Below are 20,647 nucleotides of genomic sequence, written 5' to 3'. Positions count from 1 at the left end.
ACCCGCAGAGTAAACCGGCAGGCAATAAAACAAAAATTAACCGCGTCCAGAAGATCGACGAAGAACCAGGAAGATCCAGTAGTAACAGATTTGCCCTACTGGAGGAGGTTGACGAAAACCAACTAGCGCCAGACTTCGCAAAAAAAAAAAGCCCTGCAAAATTCGAGTGCCCTGGTCAACCGAATTGCGGCGTTGATCGGGAACGGTGACAACTTTCATGCTGTCCCGCTTATCAAAGGGAACATCCACGAAACATAGGTGCAAACCTTTGCACGAAACCTCACTTCCTCTCTTTATCTTAAAGCACTTTTGCTGTGACGGTTGTGCTCTTCAGGACGAAATGAGATCGTTCATGAGGCAGAAAAAAAGCGGTTTCAAGGAGTTGATTAGTGGTTTTCGTAAAATCAATGACCAACTCTGTGCGCTCGATACACAGTTTAGTAGTCTTCAACTACTAAATGAGTCTCCAAAGCGTAAGAAATCCGCCTTTAGTGATGTGCTTGGGTCGAATAATCTTCAGCCTGATCAGCCGACAACTATGCAGCCGCTTATATCTCTGGTCACCCCAAGGGCCGGACCTGAGAAAAATTCGGCTTCCGAATGTCTCGGAATTAATGAGCAATTGTCCGATATTTCCTGTGGCATCGCTTCAAGTGATCCCAGACCCAATAATTCAAACCCAACAGGGTCACCAAACCAACAGGGTAATCAACTGTCCGGACCCCCGGTACGTACTGATGCCTCAGTATTAGTTACGGCGGCACCAAAACCCTTGCAGGTGATCCCACCATCGAAACACATTTTTGTTTCCCGGCTTGCCAAAAGCCAAAGCAAAAGCCGACAACATAAAGGTGGTGGAAATTAAAAAATTTAAATATTCATACACCAGGCACACGCCATCTTTTAAAATACGCGTGCCCTTGCAGATGTTCAAGACGATTTGTTCCGAAAGCTTTTGGCCAGAGAATATTTTCGTCCAAGAATATCAGAATATCCATAACTAAACCTGTGGGTGTAAAACTCCTACATGTTACGGCCACTGACCTACCTTCTACATCATCTTCCTCAGTTTCAAAAAACTAATGTCTTCACTAACTCTTACCTATCAGAATACTATAGAATACTGTATTCTGATAGTTCTTCTTTGCATCTCACATTATTGTGAGAAATTTGGTTAAAGCCGGAGATCTTAAGCTCCGAAGTTTTTCCTAGTAAGTACACCACTTTTAGATGTGATGGAACTCTGCGAAGGGGAGGAGGAGTGTTAATTTCTGTAGACTCCAAACTCGCTTCTGAAGAGGTACAATCACAAGATTTTGGTGACATTGAATTTATTTGCATTAAAATCACTTTGTCCGATCAACCTTTGTATGTTACCTGTTCTTACATACCATCTTCGTCCGAACCGCCAACATACAGGCAACATTTGTCTGCTATTCGTTTGGTTTTCGATCGTCTGTCTGATGGTGACCAGCTGATAGCTCTGGAGGACTTTATTATCCCAGAACTTATGTGGTCAAATGTTGAAAATTCACCGTCTTTACAGCTTAACTCCCACCACGACATCCCTGCGGGCATGTTCGACATGTCACTCGGGCAAATTAACCACGTTAGAAATTCTTTAGGTCGGCTGTTGGACTTATGTTTCGTTTCTGATCTTGATGGAATTACTCTTTCCAGAACTTTGCCCCTTTTTAACCCTGAGGATCCATATCATCCCACTCTTAAGGTTTCAATCGAAAACAATTCCTTAATTGACCTTAAGTCTACACTTAAACCATATAAAGTTCGTTTCTTCCGTAAGGCTGACTTTATGAAATTAAATAAGTTAATCTCGGAATTTGATTGGTCTGATTTACTGGCATGTGAGGATATAAACATCGCATTACAAAAATTTTATTACACTTTAAACATATTTTTTGACGCTTGCGTACTCATACTATAAACTTAAGAAATAGTATGAGTAGATTTTTAAATAAACATAGATTATCTGGCTGTACAGTTAGTTATTCAAGATACATAGTAGCTCGGTCCAATTTCACCGTGCATAACGCAGAATGTTATAGGAGTTATATTCGCCGCAGCCGGATTCAGTTTACTCAGGATCCGCAGCAGTTTTATAACTTTGTAGCGCAAACATGTATCTTTTCGCCACTGCATACGTTTGAGAACTCTTATGCGAACACTGATCAAGCAATGGCCGATCTCTTTGCACAGTTTTTTTAAACTACGTATTCACGTAGCAGCAGTTCAGCTCAGCCTTACACTTATAATATCCAATCAACCAACCTTACATTTTGCCCATCTTTCGATCAAGGTGGTGTGTTATCGGATCTTCTTAAGGTCAAGCCCGCGTATTCGCCAGGCCCTGATGGAGTACCAGGCTGTGTTCTGAAGAACTGCGCCGAGGTTCTGTGCAAACCGCTCGTTAAACTCTTTAATCTCTCGCTGGAAACTTCGATTCCCTGTTGGGCCAAGCAGCCACCAAAAAATGCATGTAAAATAATTATAATATGCTTAGCTGCAGCTGTTGTTATCAGCATGTATTCGTCTCTGTTTTGTCTCCCAGTTTCGCATGCGCTTTATTGTTATTTGTAGCGTATGCGCTTTGGGGAGCTTTGGTTGAGCTTCTGCGCAAGCTCTTGGTTTAGCGTTTTGTTGTGAGTTGGAGTTGATTGGAGCCGCATAGATTAGGGTTAAATTGAGCCCAGAATAAATATATTGAAACCTAGATTTCAAACGCGTGTATTTATTCGGCTGCTATTAAAAACTATTAATAGCATAGCATTCCCCTTATGTGGAAGGAATCTTTCATTATTCCGCTGCATAAAAAAGGGAAAAATCCAACGGTGCAAATTATAGAGGCATCTCTAAATTGTCAGCAATTCCAAAGCTTTTTGAAAAACTTGTCACTCTACAATTGTACCACAACACCTACATATGTAGTTCATTAATAACTCCGTGCCAGCATGGCTTCATGAAGCGCCGCTCGACCACTACCAACTTATTGGAGCTAACTTTTTATACCCTTGTAGAGGGTATTATAATTTTGGTCAGAAGTGTTCAACGCAGTGAAGGAGACATCTCCGACCCTATAAAGTATATAAATTGTTGATCAGGATCACCTCCTGAGTCGATATGAGCATGTCCGTCTGTCCGTCTGTAGGTGTCCTATTAGATTTGAGACTTAAATTTACCGACCATATATCTACCATGGTTAATAAAGCTATGGGTGTGCTTGGTTTTATTAAAAGATGGTCAAAAGAATTTAATGTCCCGTGCGCAACTAAAACGTTAAATACATCATTAGTTTGTCCGATTCTTGAGTATGGACCGTGTGCCTGGAGTCCTCAATACGGAGTACACCAAGATCACATAGAATCTGTACAAAAAAACTTCCTTACTCTTAGGGGACTTAATTGGGATGCAAATCTTTACCCCCCCTCTTATCGTAGTAGACTTTTACTAATCAACTAACCATCATTAACAAACCGTAGAACGATGCTGGGTGTCATGTTTCTATATAATCTTGTTTTATGGAAATATTGACAGCCAGCATTTACTGACACGCGTAAATTTTAACGTTCCTAGTAGAAGGACTAGAAACTTTCGTCCTACTCCTCAGCCATTGTAGTTCGACATATGCCCAATAATCCGTTCAGGGTATTATGTTCGGACTACAATGGTCTATACCACATCTTGTCACTTTGTTCTACTAACAATCTTAAATCACTTATATTAACCGCCTTATCTGTGCAACACTCTTCCTCGTGATATCTTTCTCCTACTTTTCGCTTAACTATCTCGGATCTAATCCCGCGATTTGAGCCGTACGTTACGCGACAGCGTCCCTCGGTCGGTTGGACGGGAGGTGAGCTGTACGTATGCAGTGGGAACCGCACAAAAAAACCAACCCTGAAGAGCACTTCCGTATCGTGCAAATATCTGGAAAATGCTCGGAAAAACTATTGCACGTACCAGGTGAAAAGCAGCAAGGGATTACAAGTGGTAGTAATGGGAATCGAACCCGATGTTACCGCCGCGGAAATAAAAACCGCCCTTAAAGAAAAGCGCTTCTCCGCCAAGAACGTTATTCACATTCTAAATAAAGATAAAAAGCCACAACCCCTCTTCAAGGTCGACCTCGGAGAATCACAGTTGAAGAGCCACATAATCGCAACGGTCCAGTGCAATGCACTAACTGCCAAGAGTATGGACACACTAGGTCATACTGTACACTTCGGGCTGTCTGTGTAGTCTGCGGGGACACCAGAACTCCTCTTACTGCACTACAAACAAGAGCAGTACAGTGCCGAGGCAACCATACGGCAAACTATAGAGGATGTATGGTGTACAAGGAGTTGAAGAGTCGCATGCGTCAAGCGACCGCAATGCGCAACCAAAACCCACAGAATGTGTACATTGCATCAAAAACTACGCCAAACGTCTTCTTCGCCAAAGCTGCGAGGTCCTCATTTGGTCCCCTAAATACCACCAACGACTTCTCCTATGCCGATGCTCTACGATCTGGAATGGTAAATCCAAATCAGCCTAACTCACACAGCGCTTAACAGGCCCCAGAACAGCCACATAGCAAAACGGAAACCATGATGCTTACCCTCCAAAAAAGTATGATGGAGCTTATGTCATTCATGAAAACGACCATGCAAACACTTGTTCAAAACCAGAACATGGCAATACAGCTGCTCGTTGCACAACAGTCTAAATAATCTATGCAGACTCTACGAATATCAATGTGGAACGCCAATGGTGTCTCACGGCATAAACTAGAATTGTCACGATTATTGATCGATAACCATATTGACGTTATGCTACTGGTGGAAACACATCTTACAAGCAAATACAACTTTCAAATAAAAGGCTATACAATCTACCGCACAGATCATCCAGATGGGAAAGCCCACAGCAGAACTGGAGTTCCAATCGGAGAACGTTTAAAGCACCATTTTCACAAAAGGTTTGAAACAAACTTCTTGCAGGCCACATCGATACAAATTCAGTCAAGAAACGGAAGCCTTTCACCCGCTGCCGTTTACTGCCCTCCTCGTGTCACAATCTCGGAAGGACAATTTATGGACTTCTACAATTCACTTGGGGATCGATTTATAGCCGCAGGAGACTACAACGCTAAACACACGCACTGGGGATCACGTCTTGTGACTCCCAGAGGAAGGAAATTGTACAATGCAATTATAAATGTGAGAAATAAACTGGACTATGTTTCCCCTGGAAGTCCCACATACTGTCCAACCGACCCACGCAAGCTCCCAGACCTTCTTGATTTTGCGGTGACAAACAACATACCTTGCAATCTAATAAGTGCCAAAGCAGTCTCGGACTTATCATCAGACCACTCGCCTGTGCATTTAACGCTTCTTCAAAGCCCAAAAATAACTGAACACCCCCTCAGCCTGACATCGCCGAAAACGAACTGGCTTAAATACAACAAGAAAGGGAAGCTAACTTCGGGCGGAGCCGAAGTTTATATACCCTTGCAGTTGAGTCGCAGTCCGCTAGGTGGCACCACGCATCTTATATTATTAGATATATAGCGGATCATATATAGTTGGCCGATCCTTTTGAAATTTGGCATATCGAATTATTTTGCCCAAAGAGGAATCCACTGAAACTCCCATCCTTCTAACTTGAAAACAACGAAGTTATGGCATTTCCGATCAATCAGTTATATGGCAGCTATAGGATATAGACGGCCGATCCTTACAAAATTTTCGTTTAAGTTTACCCAAATTAGAATGCATAGAAAGTCCCATCCTTCTAACTTGAAAAACAACAAAGTTATGGCAATTCCGATCGTTCAGTTATATGGCAGCTATTTAATATAGTCGCCGATCCTTATGAAATTTGGCAAATCAGATTACTTTGCTAAACATATAACCTGTACCAAGTCTCATCTTTCTAACTTAAAAAACATCAAAGTTATGCCAATTCCGATCAATCTATGACAGCTATAGGATATAGTCTGCCGATCCTTATGAAATTGGATTGTAGACAAGATATTTTTCCAACTTTTCCATCCAACTTAAAAAACACCAATGTTATGGCATTTCCGATCAATCAGTTATATGGCAGCTATAGGATACAGTCGACCGTTCCCGCCCGTTCCGGCTTATGTACTACCTGACAGACAGACAGACGGAAATGCTCATATCGACTCAGGCGGTGATCCTGATTAAGAATATATATACTTTATAGGGTCGGAGTTGTCTCCTTCACTGCGTTGCACACTTTTGACCAAAATTATAATACCCTCTGCAAGGGTATAAAAAGTACGTGAGTGCCCACATAGATCTCGCTCCGGAGTTTAACATGGAATCGGACATCGATTACACTACGAACGCCCTGGAAGAAGTACTCGTTGCGGCAGCCAAAATCTCTACTCCTCAATTGAAGGAAATAGACCTAAACAAACACCACAAATCTAATCAGCAAATTGAACAGCTCTTGCGAGAAAAGAGGCGCACGCGTGGTGATTGGCAAAACGGCAGATCACCAGCTTCAAAGCAACGCCTTAAGGAAGGCTGTTCACCAACAGGAAGAAAACGCACAGCTGAGGTACATCCAGAATCTTTCACCAACAAGCGCAAAGTATCCTCTGTGGAGGGCCCACCCAAATCTCAGCCCCCCAATCGAAACGACCACACCGATAAGAAACTCTTCGGGATGCTGGGCTCGCAGCGACGAAGACCGTGCTGAAACATTCGATACACATCTCGAAAGTGTGTTCCAGCCAAACCCTGCCTTAAATTCATTCTTTCCGTCAGTCAACTGCACCCTCATTTCGGCCGAACGAAATCGAAAAAGTTATAAGAGAGCTAAAACCAAAAAGGCTCCCGGGGGTGATTTACTGATGCCAACGATGCTGATCGAACTTTCAAAATGCGCTATAGAGGTCGTCTGCAAACTATTTAATGGTATCATTAATCTTGGCTATTTCCCAAAAAAGTGGAAGAAATCCATCATTATAATGATACCAAAGCCTGGAAAAGACCACACAACACAGTCATCGTACAGACCAATAAGCCTTCTATCTTGTTTGTCTAAATTGTTTGAAAAATGCTTGCTAAGTCGAATAACACCACATCTGGAAGCTTGCAAAATTATCCCGGAACACCAATTTGGCTTCCGAAGAAACCACGGAACCATCGAGCAAGTGAACAGATTAACATCCGAAATACGCTCAGAACAGCGAGAATACTATAGCGCTATTTTTAACGACGTATATCAAGCGTTCGACCGAGTTTGGCTTAAGGGGGCAGGATGGTTTCAGAGGCTGAAAAATAGCAGATTTTTGCGATTTTGTTTTTCATTTCTGAGTGATTACAATTATTCAATTTTTTTACACGATACACGGCTATATTTGGAGAGTATCTAAGAATTTTTTTGTTAAGAAATAATTATTATTTATCCCGTGACGGGCAGTCGGCCGGAGTCGCTTCCAAAAATTGGTCTCTTGCGGTGCGTAAAGTCTGGCCTTACAGTGTTATCGGAAATAAAAAAATTGAATTGATTTACTTAAAATATTAGTTTCTTGTGCGGATGAACGAAACCATTTTGAAAAATATGCGATTTTGAATTTTTGGCGCGGTTCTAAAGTCGGAGGTACCATTTTTTCATAAAAATCAGCCCAATATTTCCCATAAAAATGTTTAAAAAATATGTAAAAAAAAAATGTAAAAAAAAAAAACGTTCATCCGCAAGTATTTTTTGTATTAAAGATGTGTGCAAAATTTTATTTAGATCCGAGCATTACTTTTTGAGTTACGTTACGCACCGACTTAAAAAAGTTGTTTTGAGAAAAACGCCTCTAAAGTTTTAAAAGCAATTGAAAGTATATGGAGAGAAAGAAACTAGAAAATCGGTGTCTCAGCGAGCTTTAGTCCGATCCATATGAAACTTTCACAGGATATTTCTGAGATAATGTTCTATTATATAAAAAATTTTTGAAAAAAAAATTTTTTTGAAGTCTCAAACCATCCTGCCCCCTTAATGGACTCATGCACAAAATTAAAACACAATAGGGTATTCTCCGTGAGATGCAACGCAGCTACTTTTGGCGACTACATCATTAAAGCTGGAGTTCCACAAGGAAGCGCACTCGGCCCGCGTCTATATGTTTTGTATATTGCGTATATTCCTACGAACGCACAACGGTCGATACTGATATCCTAAGTCGCTCCAGATGCCCAACGCAAGCAACAAACCAATTGGCTAATCATCTAATAGTAGTGGAAAGGTGGCTGTCCGACTGGCGCATTAAAATAAACGAACAAAAGTGTAAACATGTAACGTTTACTCTTAATAGACAAATATGCACTCCGCTTTCACTAAACGGTATGCAGATCCCTCAAGCTAACGAAGTAACGTACCTTGGCGTCCACCTTGATAAACGACTAACATGGCGAAGGACATCGAATGCAAGAACATCATAGACATCATACAGCGCGCATAATCAAAAATCTTGAGAACTATCACTGGGGCACCTTGGTATGTTCGCAACGAAAACATCCACCGGGATCTGGGCATCCTCGCAGTGAAAGACGAAATTCAGAAGCAAAGAGTCCTACAAAGAAAAACTTTCTTCGCACCCAAATCCCCTCGCTCAGGGATTGACTCGGGTTTCTAGCAGATCCGGCCTACGACGCAACGACTTTCCAACCCAGCAACCGATTTTTATGGCCGTCTAACTCTGTATCAGTCAATATGACTGTTAGTTAAGTTAAAAATATAAGATTTGATACACCTCTTGTTAGTCTCCCAAAGAGAAGATTCAAGAAATAAAAGCAACGGAAAAAAAAAATATATATATAGTAATAAGTATTATATATAGTAATAAGTAATATGAAAAACCATCAGGTCCATCCAAGTTAAAGCGCTTTTCATCCGAAAACACAACGGTATGCCATTATTTCTACCAACTCATATGATAACGTGCAAAGATGAGGCGAAAATCATTTCGTTGGTTATTTAATGGAGGATTTTTTTTTTAGTTTCAATCTTTTCAGATGATCAGCAACTCAGTGACATCAGTAATACCTTAAGTTCTAGAGATCAAATTTCTTATATCAAACAAAGTTTGGATATGAATATGTCGGAAAAGTTAAGCCTTCTCCTCGCGGGGTCTCGCGATTTCTTTGTTCGTTCCCCTGGTGGTGTTCCATGTCATGTTCTGGCTGATGCAGCGAGTCCTCGTTGCCTTTGTTGCTCATCTTTTGTCAAATAATGTTAGCAGTTAAGCCCACACGTCTAGCTCAATACGAAGCAGAGATGAAAAAGAAAGGAGGACCAAATCTAGCAACACAACGAAGCCACACACGGCCTTAGTTCGCAAACAAAGTCCTCACCATACCAGGACTGATATATTCCCGCACGACCAATGGTCACACCTTACAGTCTAATGTCTAACGAGAGACTGAATTACCTCCTCTCCGACACGGCCATCCTGACATATACACGTCCTCGTGTCTATAATCAACATCTGAATTTCATTTCACTTTATAATTTTATTAAATGCTTTCAAAGAACTTAATCACATAATCTTAACTTTATATAATGTTCATTAACATAACTAAACTTCTATTTTTAACATATCTCTTATGTTCTCTCTAAACCATTTCCATATAAAAGATCAATAAATCGTTTTCAAATTATACATTAATCAGTTAAAATAGTTACTATACAAAATACATAACTAAACTTTTACAAGCCGATTTTTAAATTCTTCGCCAAACACATTGGCTTCACACATTTTCAAACAAATTAAATTGTCCATCGCCCAAGAACACGGCTTCACAAATTCATTAATCTCATTACTCGTCCATCGCCCAACAGTTAGCTTCACGAATTTATCAATCTCATTACTCGTCCATCGCCCAACAGTTGGCTTCACGAATTCATCAAACAAATCTTTCGTCCATCGCCCAACACTTGGCTTCACGAATTCATCGAACATATTTCTAATGCAACTCTCGTCCATCACCAATCACATGGCTTCACGAATTCATCAAACATATTTCTAAAGCAACTCTCGTCAATCACCAATCACATGGCTTCACGAACACTTTCTTTTTCAACAGACTTTTCCAACTGATATTGTTCTTTGTAATTTACATCAAGCTCTTCTGGAATTTGCACTACCGGTAACTTTCGCAAACTTTCGTGTGGATACTTGTAACGCCTATTGTTCTGTGTAGACTTTAAAACGTATCGGTCTGCGTCCAATACCTCGACCACCACAAAGGGTCCTCTGAACTTAGGATCTAATTTAGTTTGCTGTCTCTCGCTGTTTTTAAGCAGCACAAAGTCCCCCACACAGAACCTTATTACTTTAGCCTTATTTTTATCAAATTTTATCTTCTCATATCTAGCGGCGTCCTCCATGTTCTTAGCGACCATCTCCCTTGATTTAATCTTGTCAATTTCATCTTCGGTATCACTAATAGGTATCAACCCTAGTGGTCGCCCAACTTTACCAATCAAAAGTTCTATCGGACTACACTTAGTGCTACGATTAACTGTACAGTTAAGAGCTAACTGTACATCCCCTAGTGCGTCCTGCCACGATCTAGAGCTTGTCTCAACAGCCGTCAAAAGATTCTTCAGTGTACTCATGACCCTTTCAACTTGACCGTTGGCTCGACTTGCGCCCGTTCCAATTAGATGTAATTGTATTTTTTGGCTAGAACAAAATTGCACAAACTTTGTGCCTGTGAAACTGCGCCCGTGATCGGCAATTAAACGTGTTGCAAGTATTAGCAAGTATTAGCATCCAAGGAAAAGGAGTGATATAGATAAACGTATTTTGTAAAAGCGTCGATTTGTACAATAATATATTCCTTACGATCGCTTTTTTCGCTCAATTTACCCGATATATCTATGTGACCACACAACACAGTCATCGTACAGACCAATAAGCCTTCTATCTTGTTTGTCTAAATTGTTTGAAAAATGCTTGCTAAGTCGAATAACACCACATCTGGAAGCTTGCAAAATTATCCCGGCACACCAATTTGGCTTCCGAAGAAACCACGGAACCATCGAGCAAGTGAACAGATTAACATCCGAAATACGCTCAGAACAGCGAGAATACTATAGCGCTATTTTTAACGACGTATCTCAAGCGTTCGACCGAGTTTGGCTTAAGGGGGCAGGATGGTTTCAGAGGCTGAAAAATAGCAGATTTTTGCGATTTTGTTTTTCATTTCTGAGTGATTACAATTATTCAATTTTTTTACACGATACACGGCTATATTTGGAGAGTATCTAAGAATTTTTTTGTTAAGAAATAATTATTATTTATCCCGTGACGGGCAGTCGGCCGGAGTCGCTTCCAAAAATTGGTCTCTTGCTGTGCGTAAAGTCTGGCCTTACAGTGTTATCGGAAATAAAAAAATTGAATTGATTTACTTAAAATATTAGTTTCTTGTGCGGATGAACGAAACCATTTTGAAAAATATGCGATTTTGAATTTTTGGCGCGGTTCTAAAGTCGGAGGTACCATTTTTTCATAAAAATCAGCCCAATATTTCCCATAAAAATGTTTAAAAAATATGTAAAAAAAAAATGTAAAAAAAAAAAACGTTCATCCGCAAGTATTTTTTGTATTAAAGATGTGTGCAAAATTTTATTTAGATCCGAGCATTAATTTTTGAGTTACGTTACGCACCGACTTAAAAAAGTTGTTTTGAGAAAAACGCCTCTAAAGTTTTAAAAGCAATTGAAAGTATATGGAGAGAAAGAAACTAGAAAATCGGTGTCTCAGCGAGCTTTAGTCCGATCCATATGAAACTTTCACAGGATATTTCTGAGATAATGTTCTATTATATAAAAAATTTTTGAAAAAAAAATTTTTTTGAAGTCTCAAACCATCCTGCCCCCTTAATGGACTCATGCACAAAATTAAAACACAATAGGGTATTCTCCGTGAGATGCAACGCAGGTACTTTTGGCGACTACATCATTAAAGCTGGAGTTCCACAAGGAAGCGCACTCGGCCCGCGTCTATATGTTTTGTATACTGCGTATATTCCTACGAACGCACAACGGTCGATACTGATATCCTAAGTCGCTCCAGATGCCCAACGCAAGCAACAAACCAATTGGCTAATCATCTAATAGTAGTGGAAAGGTGGCTGTCCGACTGGCGCATTAAAATAAACGAACAAAAGTGTAAACATGTAACGTTTACTCTTAATAGACAAATATGCACTCCGCTTTCACTAAACGGTATGCAGATCCCTCAAGCTAACGAAGTAACGTACCTTGGCGTCCACCTTGATAAACGACTAACATGGCGAAGGACATCGAATGCAAGAACATCATAGACATCATACAGCGCGCATAATCAAAAATCTTGAGAACTATCACTGGGGCACCTTGGTATGTTCGCAACGAAAACATCCACCGGGATCTGGGCATCCTCGCAGTGAAAGACGAAATTCAGAAGCAAAGAGTCCTACAAAGAAAAACTTTCTTCGCACCCAAATCCCCTCGCTCAGGGATTGACTCGGGTTTCTAGCAGATCCGGCCTACGACGCAACGACTTTCCAACCCAGCAACCGATTTTTATGGCCGTCTAACTCTGTATCAGTCAATATGACTGTTAGTTAAGTTAAAAATATAAGATTTGATACACCTCTTGTTAGTCTCCCAAAGAGAAGATTCAAGAAATAAAAGCAACGGAAAAAAAAAATATATATATAGTAATAAGTATTATATATAGTAATAAGTAATATGAAAAACCATCAGGTCCATCCAAGTTAAAGCGCTTTTCATCCGAAAACACAACGGTATGCCATTATTTCTACCAACTCATATGATAACGTGCAAAGATGAGGCGAAAATCATTTCGTTGGTTATTTAATGGAGGATTTTTTTTTTAGTTTCAATCTTTTCAGATGATCAGCAACTCAGTGACATCAGTAATACCTTAAGTTCTAGAGATCAAATTTCTTATATCAAACAAAGTTTGGATATGAATATGTCGGAAAAGTTAAGCCTTCTCCTCGCGGGGTCTCGCGATTTCTTTGTTCGTTCCCCTGGTGGTGTTCCATGTCATGTTCTGGCTGATGCAGCGAGTCCTCGTTGCCTTTGTTGCTCATCTTTTGTCAAATAATGTTAGCAGTTAAGCCCACACGTCTAGCTCAATACGAAGCAGAGATGAAAAAGAAAGGAGGACCAAATCTAGCAACACAACGAAGCCACACACGGCCTTAGTTCGCAAACAAAGTCCTCACCATACCAGGACTGATATATTCCCGCACGACCAATGGTCACACCTTACAGTCTAATGTCTAACGAGAGACTGAATTACCTCCTCTCCGACACGGCCATCCTGACATATACACGTCCTCGTGTCTATAATCAACATCTGAATTTCATTTCACTTTATAATTTTATTAAATGCTTTCAAAGAACTTAATCACATAATCTTAACTTTATATAATGTTCATTAACATAACTAAACTTCTATTTTTAACATATCTCTTATGTTCTCTCTAAACCATTTCCATATAAAAGATCAATAAATCGTTTTCAAATTATACATTAATCAGTTAAAATAGTTACTATACAAAATACATAACTAAACTTTTACAAGCCGATTTTTAAATTCTTCGCCAAACACATTGGCTTCACACATTTTCAAACAAATTAAATTGTCCATCGCCCAAGAACACGGCTTCACAAATTCATTAATCTCATTACTCGTCCATCGCCCAACAGTTAGCTTCACGAATTTATCAATCTCATTACTCGTCCATCGCCCAACAGTTGGCTTCACGAATTCATCAAACAAATCTTTCGTCCATCGCCCAACACTTGGCTTCACGAATTCATCGAACATATTTCTAATGCAACTCTCGTCCATCACCAATCACATGGCTTCACGAATTCATCAAACATATTTCTAAAGCAACTCTCGTCAATCACCAATCACATGGCTTCACGAACACTTTCTTTTTCAACAGACTTTTCCAACTGATATTGTTCTTTGTAATTTACATCAAGCTCTTCTGGAATTTGCACTACCGGTAACTTTCGCAAACTTTCGTGTGGATACTTGTAACGCCTATTGTTCTGTGTAGACTTTAAAACGTATCGGTCTGCGTCCAATACCTCGACCACCACAAAGGGTCCTCTGAACTTAGGATCTAATTTAGTTTGCTGTCTCTCGCTGTTTTTAAGCAGCACAAAGTCCCCCACACAGAACCTTATTACTTTAGCCTTATTTTTATCAAATTTTATCTTCTCATATCTAGCGGCGTCCTCCATGTTCTTAGCGACCATCTCCCTTGATTTAATCTTGTCAATTTCATCTTCGGTATCACTAATAGGTATCAACCCTAGTGGTCGCCCAACTTTACCAATCAAAAGTTCTATCGGACTACACTTAGTGCTACGATTAACTGTACAGTTAAGAGCTAACTGTACATCCCCTAGTGCGTCCTGCCACGATCTAGAGCTTGTCTCAACAGCCGTCAAAAGATTCTTCAGTGTACTCATGACCCTTTCAACTTGACCGTTGGCTCGACTTGCGCCCGTTCCAATTAGATGTAATTGTATTTTTTGGCTAGAACAAAATTGCACAAACTTTGTGCCTGTGAAACTGCGCCCGTGATCGGCAATTAAACGTGTTGGTACGCCAAAAATAGCAATAGAAGATTTCATTGCGTTTATACAAGTATTAGCATCCAAGGAAAAGGAGTGATATAGATAAACGTATTTTGTAAAAGCGTCGATTTGTACAATAATATATTCCTTACGATCGCTTTTTTCGCTCAATTTACCCGATATATCTATGTGACCACACAACACAGTCATCGTACAGACCAATAAGCCTTCTATCTTGTTTGTCTAAATTGTTTGAAAAATGCTTGCTAAGTCGAATAACACCACATCTGGAAGCTTGCAAAATTATCCCGGCACACCAATTTGGCTTCCGAAGAAACCACGGAACCATCGAGCAAGTGAACAGATTAACATCCGAAATACGCTCAGAACAGCGAGAATACTATAGCGCTATTTTTAACGACGTATCTCAAGCGTTCGACCGAGTTTGGCTTAAGGGGGCAGGATGGTTTCAGAGGCTGAAAAATAGCAGATTTTTGCGATTTTGTTTTTCATTTCTGAGTGATTACAATTATTCAATTTTTTTACACGATACACGGCTATATTTGGAGAGTATCTAAGAATTTTTTTGTTAAGAAATAATTATTATTTATCCCGTGACGGGCAGTCGGCCGGAGTCGCTTCCAAAAATTGGTCTCTTGCTGTGCGTAAAGTCTGGCCTTACAGTGTTATCGGAAATAAAAAAATTGAATTGATTTACTTAAAATATTAGTTTCTTGTGCGGATGAACGAAACCATTTTGAAAAATATGCGATTTTGAATTTTTGGCGCGGTTCTAAAGTCGGAGGTACCATTTTTTCATAAAAATCAGCCCAATATTTCCCATAAAAATGTTTAAAAAATATGTAAAAAAAAAATGTAAAAAAAAAAAACGTTCATCCGCAAGTATTTTTTGTATTAAAGATGTGTGCAAAATTTTATTTAGATCCGAGCATTACTTTTTGAGTTACGTTACGCACCGACTTAAAAAAGTTGTTTTGAGAAAAACGCCTCTAAAGTTTTAAAAGCAATTGAAAGTATATGGAGAGAAAGAAACTAGAAAATCGGTGTCTCAGCGAGCTTTAGTCCGATCCATATGAAACTTTCACAGGATATTTCTGAGATAATGTTCTATTATATAAAAAATTTTTGAAAAAAAAATTTTTTTGAAGTCTCAAACCATCCTGCCCCCTTAATGGACTCATGCACAAAATTAAAACACAATAGGGTATTCTCCGTGAGATGCAACGCAGCTACTTTTGGCGACTACATCATTAAAGCTGGAGTTCCACAAGGAAGCGCACTCGGCCCGCGTCTATATGTTTTGTATACTGCGTATATTCCTACGAACGCACAACGGTCGATACTGATATCCTAAGTCGCTCCAGATGCCCAACGCAAGCAACAAACCAATTGGCTAATCATCTAATAGTAGTGGAAAGGTGGCTGTCCGACTGGCGCATTAAAATAAACGAACAAAAGTGTAAACATGTAACGTTTACTCTTAATAGACAAATATGCACTCCGCTTTCACTAAACGGTATGCAGATCCCTCAAGCTAACGAAGTAACGTACCCGAACCTTGGCGTCCACCTTGATAAACGACTAACATGGCGAAGGACATCGAATGCAAGAACATCATAGACATCATACAGCGCGCATAATCAAAAATCTTGAGAACTATCACTGGGGCACCTTGGTATGTTCGCAACGAAAACATCCACCGGGATCTGGGCATCCTCGCAGTGAAAGACGAAATTCAGAAGCAAAGAGTCCTACAAAGAAAAACTTTCTTCGCACCCAAATCCCCTCGCTCAGGGATTGACTCGGGTTTCTAGCAGATCCGGCCTACGACGCAACGACTTTCCAACCCAGCAACCGATTTTTATGGCCGTCTAACTCTGTATCAGTCAATATGACTGTTAGTTAAGTTAAAAATATAAGATTTGATACACCTCTTGTTAGTCTCCCAAAGAGAAGATTCAAGAAATAAAAGCAACGGAAAAAAAAAATATATATATAGTAATAAGTATTATATATAGTAATAAGTAATATGAAAAACCATCAGGTCCATCCAAGTTAAAGCGCTTTTCATCCGAAAACACAACGGTATGCCATTATTTCTACCAACTCATATGATAACGTGCAAAGATGAGGCGAAAATCATTTCGTTGGTTATTTAATGGAGGATTTTTTTTTTAGTTTCAATCTTTTCAGATGATCAGCAACTCAGTGACATCAGTAATACCTTAAGTTCTAGAGATCAAATTTCTTATATCAAACAAAGTTTGGATATGAATATGTCGGAAAAGTTAAGCCTTCTCCTCGCGGGGTCTCGCGATTTCTTTGTTCGTTCCCCTGGTGGTGTTCCATGTCATGTTCTGGCTGATGCAGCGAGTCCTCGTTGCCTTTGTTGCTCATCTTTTGTCAAATAATGTTAGCAGTTAAGCCCACACGTCTAGCTCAATACGAAGCAGAGATGAAAAAGAAAGGAGGACCAAATCTAGCAACACAACGAAGCCACACACGGCCTTAGTTCGCAAACAAAGTCCTCACCATACCAGGACTGATATATTCCCGCACGACCAATGGTCACACCTTACAGTCTAATGTCTAACGAGAGACTGAATTACCTCCTCTCCGACACGGCCATCCTGACATATACACGTCCTCGTGTCTATAATCAACATCTGAATTTCATTTCACTTTATAATTTTATTAAATGCTTTCAAAGAACTTAATCACATAATCTTAACTTTATATAATGTTCATTAACATAACTAAACTTCTATTTTTAACATATCTCTTATGTGCTCTCTAAACCATTTCCATATAAAAGATCAATAAATCGTTTTCAAATTATACATTAATCAGTTAAAATAGTTACTATACAAAATACATAACTAAACTTTTACAAGCCGATTTTTAAATTCTTCGCCAAACACATTGGCTTCACACATTTTCAAACAAATTAAATTGTCCATCGCCCAAGAACACGGCTTCACAAATTCATTAATCTCATTACTCGTCCATCGCCCAACAGTTAGCTTCACGAATTTATCAATCTCATTACTCGTCCATCGCCCAACAGTTGGCTTCACGAATTCATCAAACAAATCTTTCGTCCATCGCCCAACACTTGGCTTCACGAATTCATCGAACATATTTCTAATGCAACTCTCGTCCATCACCAATCACATGGCTTCACGAATTCATCAAACATATTTCTAAAGCAACTCTCGTCAATCACCAATCACATGGCTTCACGAACACTTTCTTTTTCAACAGACTTTTCCAACTGATATTGTTCTTTGTAATTTACATCAAGCTCTTCTGGAATTTGCACTACCGGTAACTTTCGCAAACTTTCGTGTGGATACTTGTAACGCCTATTGTTCTGTGTAGACTTTAAAACGTATCGGTCTGCGTCCAATACCTCGACCACCACAAAGGGTCCTCTGAACTTAGGATCTAATTTAGTTTGCTGTCTCTCGCTGTTTTTAAGCAGCACAAAGTCCCCCACACAGAACCTTATTACTTTAGCCTTATTTTTATCAAATTTTATCTTCTCATATCTAGCGGCGTCCTCCATGTTCTTAGCGACCATCTCCCTTGATTTAATCTTGTCAATTTCATCTTCGGTATCACTAATAGGTATCAACCCTAGTGGTCGCCCAACTTTACCAATCAAAAGTTCTATCGGACTACACTTAGTGCTACGATTAACTGTACAGTTAAGAGCTAACTGTACATCCCCTAGTGCGTCCTGCCACGATCTAGAGCTTGTCTCAACAGCCGTCAAAAGATTCTTCAGTGTACTCATGACCCTTTCAACTTGACCGTTGGCTCGACTTGCGCCCGTTCCAATTAGATGTAATTGTATTTTTTGGCTAGAACAAAATTGCACAAACTTTGTGCCTGTGAAACTGCGCCCGTGATCGGCAATTAAACGTGTTGGTACGCCAAAAATAGCAATAGAAGATTTCATTGCGTTTATACAAGTATTAGCATCCAAGGAAAAGGAGTGATATAGATAAACGTATTTTGTAAAAGCGTCGATTTGTACAATAATATATTCCTTACGATCGCTTTTTTCGCTCAATTTACCCGATATATCTATGTGACCACACAACACAGTCATCGTACAGACCAATAAGCCTTCTATCTTGTTTGTCTAAATTGTTTGAAAAATGCTTGCTAAGTCGAATAACACCACATCTGGAAGCTTGCAAAATTATCCCGGCACACCAATTTGGCTTCCGAAGAAACCACGGAACCATCGAGCAAGTGAACAGATTAACATCCGAAATACGCTCAGAACAGCGAGAATACTATTTTTAACGACGTATCTCAAGCGTTCGACCGAGTTTGGCTTAAGGGGGCAGGATGGTTTCAGAGGCTGAAAAATAGCAGATTTTTGCGATTTTGTTTTTCATTTCTGAGTGATTACAATTATTCAATTTTTTTACACGATACACGGCTATATTTGGAGAGTATCTAAGAATTTTTTTGTTAAGAAATAATTATTATTTATCCCGTGACGGGCAGTCGGCCGGAGTCGCTTCCAAAAATTGGTCTCTTGCTGTGCGTAAAGTCTGGCCTTACAGTGTTATCGGAAATAAAAAAATTGAATTGATTTACTTAAAATATTAGTTTCTTGTGCGGATGAACGAAACCATTTTGAAAAATATGCGATTTTGAATTTTTGGCGCGGTTCTAAAGTCGGAGGTACCATTTTTTCATAAAAATCAGCCCAATATTTCCCATAAAAATGTTTAAAAAATATGTAAAAAAAAAATGTAAAAAAAAAAAACGTTCATCCGCAAGTATTTTTTGTATTAAAGATGTGTGCAAAATTTTATTTAGATCCGAGCATTACTTTTTGAGTTACGTTACGCACCGACTTAAAAAAGTTGTTTTGAGAAAAACGCCTCTAAAGTTTTAAAAGCAATTGAAAGTATATGGAGAGAAAGAAACTAGAAAATCGGTGTCTCAGCGAGCTTTAGTCCGATCCATATGAAACTTTCACAGGATATTTCTGAGATAATGTTCTATTATATAAAAAATTTTTGAAAAAAAAATTTTTTTGAAGTCTCAAACCATCCTGCCCCCTTAATGGACTCATGCACAAAATTAAAACACAATAGGGTATTCTCCGTGAGATGCAACGCAGCTACTTTTGGCGACTACATCATTAAAGCTGGAGTTCCACAAGGAAGCGCACTCGGCCCGCGTCTATATGTTTTGTATACTGCGTATATTCCTACGAACGCACAACGGTCGATACTGATATCCTAAGTCGCTCCAGATGCCCAACGCAAGCAACAAACCAATTGGCTAATCATCTAATAGTAGTGGAAAGGTGGCTGTCCGACTGGCGCATTAAAATAAACGAACAAAAGTGTAAACATGTAACGTTTACTCTTAATAGACAAATATGCACTCCGCTTTCACTAAACGGTATGCAGATCCCTCAAGCTAACGAAGTAACGTACCCGAACCTTGGCGTCCACCTTGATAAACGACTAACATGGCGAAGGACATCGAATGCAAGAACATCATAGACATCATACAGCGCGCATAATCAAAAATCTTGAGAACTATCACTGGGGCACCTTGGTATGTTCGCAACGAAAACATCCACCGGGATCTGGGCATCCTCGCAGTGAAAGACGAAATTCAGAAGCAAAGAGTCCTACAAAGAAAAACTTTCTTCGCACCCAAATCCCCTCGCTCAGGGATTGACTCGGGTTTCTAGCAGATCCGGCCTACGACGCAACGACTTTCCAACCCAGCAACCGATTTTTATGGCCGTCTAACTCTGTATCAGTCAATATGACTGTTAGTTAAGTTAAAAATATAAGATTTGATACACCTCTTGTTAGTCTCCCAAAGAGAAGATTCAAGAAATAAAAGCAACGGAAAAAAAAAATATATATATAGTAATAAGTAATAAGTAATAAGTATTATATATAGTAATAAGTAATAAGAAAAACCATCA

The 20,647-nt window shown here is 39.5% G+C and overlaps 1 protein-coding gene across 4 annotated transcripts in view; it reads right to left on the bottom strand.

The window, feature by feature from the left end:
* LOC6502733 (protein argonaute-3) overlaps window positions 1-20,647 on the bottom strand; it is a 162,132-nt gene that overhangs the window by 104,404 nt on the left and 37,081 nt on the right. The gene's annotated exons all lie outside the window — the stretch shown is intronic.

This window comes from Drosophila ananassae, chromosome 2R (assembly GCF_017639315.1).
Source record: "Drosophila ananassae strain 14024-0371.13 chromosome 2R, ASM1763931v2, whole genome shotgun sequence".
NCBI lineage: Eukaryota > Metazoa > Arthropoda > Insecta > Diptera > Drosophilidae > Drosophila > Drosophila ananassae.
This window is presented reverse-complemented; position numbering and strand designations above follow the sequence as displayed.